This window comes from Camellia sinensis, chromosome 13, assembly GCF_055761805.1.
Source record: "Camellia sinensis isolate YWXY chromosome 13, ASM5576180v1, whole genome shotgun sequence".
In the NCBI taxonomy this organism is placed as follows: Eukaryota; Viridiplantae; Streptophyta; class Magnoliopsida; order Ericales; family Theaceae; genus Camellia; species Camellia sinensis.
Window position 1 is genome coordinate 5,897,692 of NC_138973.1, and position 7,327 is coordinate 5,905,018.

The following is a 7,327-nucleotide window of genomic DNA, read 5'->3' on the forward strand; positions in this document are numbered from 1 at the left end:
ATGCATTAACGATTAAAGGGACAGACCAAAGCAAAACCTAGCTATCTAAGCATGGCAGCTAAGGAAAGCAGTAAATAAGGAGCCTCAGAGGTAGAGGAATGCATGCATGTCCAGTCGCCTCGTTCGGAAATCCAACGCGATGCCCCGATTTGCCTCTGTTTTCATTTGTTTCTCAGAAACTTGCACCAAGCTCCAGAAAGCTTAAACTCCACCTTGGGAGACCTGTGGGAGGGTGGCCGACCACTTTTGGTCTCTCCAGACACCTGCCGACCACTTTTGGTTGTTGAAAAACCAGAAAAGTGGTCGGCCAGCTAGTTTTTCTGGCTGGCCGACCAGTTGTTGCTGTTGAACTGCAATTTACTGCAACAGAGAGCAAGAAAGGGTATGGCAATGTATTTGCAAGATATGTGTGCACAACCACCCTCCCTATCATGCCATAAACTCAAGGGAGTGTAGGTTCTCGACTATCAGGCCACCAATCGCGCATTTCAATGCATGATGGCCGAGAGGCGAAGTTGCATAATTCAATATGAAATGAATGTACAAGTAAACACATAAAGCCTAAAACTCTATCATGGATGATCAAGAGCATCGGCGACCGGGAATTAAGGCACGTTTCATCACTTTAAGTATGAAACGTCCCTCGTTTCCCGTGTTTGGACTAAGCAAGCTTAAGAACAACCTCGATAGCCAAACCCCAGCTTCCCACCTGCAACATCATAGACCACATCCAAAGTCTTCTGCTGTGCATTTCCGAAAATAACCAAATCGGAGGAATTACTATTTCCGAGGAACGCCAAGCAGGCCTTGGACGAACTTGCAATGAAGAGTATCCCCGAGTAGTCAAACACAACTTCGATGTTGCCGCCGAACACAGCTTATACTCGGTATCTTCAGCGTCGTGTTCTTTTTCACACGGTAACATGTATCCAATCCCGACATGGGTTTAACCATCCGATATTGCGTCATGTGTTGCCGGAAAGCCGTTGTCAACGAATCGTACGCCGCCGGAGGAAGCCGAGTGATGACGGTGCCGGAATCGATTATAGATCCGGGGGTCTTGAACACCGATTGAGAGATCGATAATGTCTTGCCACCGACTTTGATTCCGATTATATCGACGTAGTACAACGAAGGATCTTTCGATTTCGATAGCAATGGAGTGAATTGCAGAGATGATCCAGCGGAGCTTCTCCCTCCTTTTCCAAAAGTTAGGGATCCGGTGTAGCTGGGAGTTGATGGAAGACAGTACGAGAAGTAATTCCCGTATTTGGAAGATATTTGTGAGACGAGAGACAAGCGAGATCGGCCAAGTCCGATCAACCCGGCCTCGCCGTCGAATTGACCTTGGTTGTTCTCGCCGCAACCGAAGAGGAAATTGGGGAAAACATCGGAGGGTGTCAATGTGAAAGTTTCGGATGCGAAGAAACCATAGGAGGTGGAGCCATCGCCGTACCGGATGCCGTAGACGCAGGTGTTGGTTGAGCAACTAGGGGGGATGTTGGTGGAGGAGGAAAGCTGAGAGCAGTGTCCGGAGGTACAGGTGATGTTTTTGTATGTTGTTGAGTGGGATGGGTCGAAGATTGGTTGTTTTTGTTTGTAGCAGAAGACAGTGCATGGTTTGCACTGAGTCCAGACGAAAGTGCTGCCTGTGTCGAAGACGAGGGATAGCTGTTTTGTGGGGGTTCCGAGTGCGACTATGACGATGTAGTTGAAGCTGCCAATTGGGATGCCCGACTTCGCAGGGATGGTGGTGGCGGCCTTGGAGTTGGAAGAGGAGGAGTCCTTTTCCAGACTGTTTTGCCTGAGTCGAGACTGGATTGAGTTGACTCAGGACTGGTCACGAGTCAGAATCTCAGTCAGTGTTGGAGGTAGGGGTGTTCGCGGATCGGTTTTGTGCGGTTTGCGGTTCGGTTTTGACCCGCCCGCATCTATGCGGTTTGGGAAAAAGTCAACCCGCAACCGCCCGCAGTGCGGTTTGCGGTTTGTGCGGATAGGGTTTGCAAATGTGCGGGCGGTTGCGGGCGGTTTGCGGTTTACACTTTTTTCTTTAAAAATTAATTTTCGAGTTTTTTTTTCCCAGCGAATTTAGGCATCAAATTCATTTTATATATTTGTGATAACAATTTTTTGATGAGTTTACAAATAAAAATTGAATATCAATGCATTAAATGAAAGTACCCAAAACAAAGAGACCCTACACTAGCATTTTTGCCATGAAAAAAATGTATATCAATGCATTAAAGGTTGTACTCAATTAGAATTGCCAGTTCAGTAATCAATAATCAAACTATAAGTTCCATCGACCATTAGAAGGAAAATTTTATTAGGAAAAAGTGGATGAATCACCAATGAAAATCATATAAGAAACCAAGTTTAGGACTTGATAATTCTACGGCATTAAGAAAGTTGAGAAATACTTAAAAATAAGGATCCTAGTGTCATAGAGAATATAATGGTGCTCCTGTAAAAGTTACAAAGTTGATATATAAAAAATAATAATAATAATAATAATTAAAGTGCGGGCGGTTTTTGCGGGTTGCGGGTTTAAACCGCGACCCGCCCGCAACCTGCAAATTTGTCATATTTCAAACCGCATCCGCCCGCATTATGTTTGCGAAACAGCCCATTTATATGCGGGTTGGGCGGATTGGGCGGTTTGAGCGGTTCGGATAAACCGTTACCCACCCCTAGTTGGAGGAGCACTTGCTTTCTCTGGACGTAGATGAGAGCATGGACCATACTTGTGAACTACTTTCAATGACACTGTCCTCTCTTTCCTCTTATCTGATAAATAAATAAAAATAAAACAAAGTAATAAAAAAAAATTATTTTATATAACATTTTTTTATTAATTATTTTAATTTATTTTATTTTATCATTATTTTAGTCAAAAAGTCTCTAACCAATAGTATCATACTTTAACCAAATTATAAATAACATTACAAAAAAGGCCATAGCAGATTTTTTTTTTTTTTTTTGTATATATTACGTTCATTTTTATAATATTATTAATGATTATATATATAATAATTTTATGTCAAATTATGGGAAAAAGGATTATGAAAAACTGAATTATGGAATTTAAATTGACAATCTCTTACATTTCTCATATTAAAGTATTCATAACCGATCTTTCAAAAAAAATAAAAAGAAAAGAGAAACACATATTCATTTATAGTAGAAATAATGAGTAAAAATAAGAAAAAAATATCACATCAATGAGGTTTTGAAAAAGTAATTATAAATTAGCGAGAAATTTTATAAATATTAATAATTAAAATTAAATTTTTTTTATAAATTTATATTTTTTTCTTCCCTCCACTGGGCTGTAAGAACCCTAAAAAAACACATTTAATCTATATTAATTTGTAGTTATTTTATATTCTGAACTTGTTAATTTTTATTTAATATTGTATTAATTTGTTATTGGGTTTAGTAACTTTCTATTTTTAACCTATTGTTTAAATTTAACAAGTATCAATACTTATTAAATAAAATAAAATATTATTAATTATTTCTTAACAATTTAAATTAAAAAGTGACTCTTTATTTTATATGTATGATTAATTTTTCTAATATTAAATTATATGTATGATAAATTTTTGAAACTTTATTAACTTAATGCAATTGATTAATTATAAATATAAATATTTAAATAAAAATAAATTATACAAAGATAATGGAATTGTTCCAGTTTGATTAGTAGGAAGGATTGTTTAGGAGAGATTTATGGACAAAATATTAAAAATAATTATTTAAAATTTTATAAAAATGCTTGGGACCTAAATTTATTGCGTTGATAAATTTAAAAAATTTCTAACATCACCCTTTTTTAAACAAAAGAATTATTGCTATAACAACTTTTTTATATACGAAAGTATGTGAGAATGAATTTTATATAGTTTTGAGTAGACAGAGATCTAAAGTCAATTGTGGTCTCATACTTAGGGACCATGTGATGTTTCATTGCATATTTTAAATTTAATTTTTTAGAGATAATATAACAAATGTTATATATTGAATTGTGTAAAGTATGACCGTAAGACTGTCAAATACCATTCTAAAGACTTATCAACATTGAGGTGCGGCGTAGCCACTCTCAAGCCCATTCCTTCCACCTCAAACGAGAGGGAATTTTTTTTTTACGAACATTATTTTTAATATAATATGATATGATAATATATATAGAAAGAGTTGATGTGATTGACCTTTCATAGAATGGCTGCAAACAGAAGCTGGTAAAAGAGAGTTGACTTGAAATGTATGAAAGTGGCTTTGCATAGTCTTTCTCTCTCCACTACCCAAAGCATAGCCATTCTTTGAGGAGCAGAAAAGAAGGAAAAGAGAAACAAAGAAGAGGAAGCCAATGGTTATGGAGGAAGTTATTGGAGTGGCCATTATTGACAAAAAGCCTCTCTCTCTCGATTATGTTATTTTTCAAAGCACTTCTTGTGTTATTAGTGTTGTAAAAAGCTAGTAAATTTATAATGGATGCTCAACCTTTCACTTCCTAATAAGACAAATTTTTTGATGTTATTAAGGCCTCGTTTGGGAACCCTCACTTTTAGTCAAAAAGTCAAAAAATTACTAAAATTAGCCAAAAAGCCAACAACACATCAAAAAGTCAAAAATTCTCTTTTCTCTCTATTTTTTGCCCATCTTTTCATAAAAAGCCAAAAAGTCATCCCAAACATACTAGTTTTTTTTAGCTCATATTTTAGCCAAATAGTCAAAAAATTACTAAATTAGTCTATTCCCAAACGAGGCCTAAGCCTTCGTTTGGCATTGGCTAATATAGCCAACTTTTTTGTATTGAAACTTTTTGGCATGACTTTTTTAGCCTTGCTTAGTTTGGATTTTTTTGACTTTTTAAACTTTTGTAAGAAAAAAAGTGTAATGATTATGGTTTGAATATGATATTTTGTCTTATTGACTAATGTAGTCTATTTTGAACTTTTGTGCTTTTTCAGTCCCAAAATGAAAACCAAACGAGAGCTAAGCCTTCATTTAGGAAGATTTAATTTGGCTTGACTTTTTGACTAAATTAACCTAGTTAAATTAGCTCATTTTTAAAACAATTTTTGACTTTGAATGCGATGGTTATGAAAGAAAAAGTAAAATGATTATGATTTAGATGTGACATTTTATTTTATTAACTAAATTAACTTATATTTTAATTCTTTCCAAACATGCTCTAACTTTACATTTTCTCTGGTCATCATTCACATTTCCTTCTCTTATTATTAACTTCATACAATTTCTAGTAATTTAACATTAAATTTTAACCAAAGTGAAAATAAAAAATATTTAAAACATTGAAATCTTATTTACCCATAAGGGAAAAAAAATACTTAGAAAAATGTCAACAATTTGAATGTGTTGCAGAGATTTAAATTTATTTTTAGATTTATAACACTATTTAGATTTTTTTTTTAGATTTAAGTGAGTCACACTTAGGATAATCCGATCAATATATTTTAAATTTATAACACTTTTTAGATTTTTTTTTTTCCCTTCTAGATATCTAGTGTTGCTGAGAGAAAAATAATTTTTAGAACTAGAAGCAAAAATTTATCCCATATTATTTCCTCTTTTATTCTTTACCTCTATATTTTTCTCTTGTAAGCAAATAGACAAAAGTAGTTTTATATTTTCCTTTGCTTCCTCTCACAAAATTCATGAACAAAATGAAACCAATTATTTACGTATAGAAAGAAAATAAGAAGAGATAAAATTATGTTAATTACTTTAGATTGGTCATATTAGCCACTTACAAAGGTCATCTAATTATTTTTTTTTCCTCCTTAAAATCAAAATTTAAATATAGCCATAATATTTTTAGTCACATTAATTTGTGTTGTGAGATATTATTTTAAAAATAATTTTTTGGAAAGAGTTTAGAAAATTTTAAGAATAAAAATTGATTGAATATTTTAAAAATAGTTTTGAAATTTGGGAGCTTGGCATGATTTGATATTTTTTTGTAGTTGAATAAATATGTGTGAGAGAAGAAGTGACTGTGATTGAAAGATGAGAAAGAAAAAGTGATTCATTGATATGTAGTAAAAAGAAAAATAACCTAAATTTTTTTTAAAAAAAAATTCAACCAAACATGTTTTAAATCCCGATTGCTCCAATATGGTCCATTCGTATGAGTGGTGACTTCGTATGTTTGGTATACCTTTCAAATTATAATTTCACCCCTACATTCTAATGTTATATTTGGTTGAAGTTTTCAAAAATTAATTCTAACGCCAAAATGACAAATTATTTTTTTGAATTGAATTTTAGAAAGAGTTTGGTTATGAATTTTGAGTAGAATTTTCAATAAAGTTTTGAGTTGTGTGTTTAACTATGAGTTATAAGTTTTTGAATTAAGTTTTAAAAATTATTTTCAAAACTTATAACCAAATAATTTTTCTCATTTCATATCACATCACATCAAAAATTTAAAATTCACTTCAAAACTCTTTTCAAAACTCATAACCAAATAAATTTTCTTGTTTTAAATCATAATTCCATAACTCACAAATTTAAAATACAATTCTATTATCAAATCATAATTTTAAAATTTCACCAAGCCATACTATTATTTTCTTATTGGACTATTATTTTCTTATTGGTAATCAATTGACACCATTAATGACACTCTTGTGTGGTTGTTTTAGGATGGCCGCAAAAAAAGAAAAGGTCTACTCCTACATCGATGTTGGGAGAAAAAGTGAGAGAAACCACCAAAAAAAAAAAGAAAGAAAAAAGAAAAAAAGAAAAAAAAGAAAAGCTCTACTCCTACATCGATGTTGGGAGAAAAGGTGACGGAAAAATTGATTAAGAATGAGAATAGGATAGTGCAAAATCAATAATTGATGTGTAATAAAAAGAAAATTGACTAAAATCTTTTTAAATTTTTTTTTCAACTAAACATGTTTTAAATCTCAATTGCTACAATATAGTCCATTAGTATGAGTGGTGATTTCCACAGTGGGAAATATTATTTTCTTATTGGTAATCAATTGACACCATTTCATTGTATTTTATTAGGAGATTTGGAAAGAGATTTAAAAACAGAAAAAAAGAAAAAAGAAAAAGTGTAATGTAAATAAAATAAATTTACATTTCCCCTAATTTTATATACTTTTTCTCTTTCTTTTTCTAAATTCATTCTCAAATCTCTCAATTAAATACAATATTAATAACACTTGGGCGATTGCTCTAGGTTGAGTGAAAAAAAATGTCATGTTGGTGTTATACATATTGCTTCTGTGCGTAATATCAGTGGATTGTCAATTTCATTACTACTAGAAAAAAAAAAAATGTTAAACAA

At 32.6% G+C, this 7,327-nt stretch overlaps 1 pseudogene across 1 annotated transcript; it reads right to left on the reverse strand.

Annotated features, from left to right (window-relative positions):
- Window positions 1-664: 664 nt before the first annotated feature.
- On the reverse strand, window positions 665-4,489 carry LOC114319119 (aspartyl protease family protein At5g10770-like; annotated as a pseudogene). The gene is made up of 3 exons (XR_014349824.1): window positions 4,212-4,489; window positions 2,725-2,787; window positions 665-1,889 (listed from the first exon to the last, which is right to left on the reverse strand). The product of XR_014349824.1 is annotated as an aspartyl protease family protein At5g10770-like (transcript).
- Window positions 4,490-7,327: the final 2,838 nt, after the last annotated feature.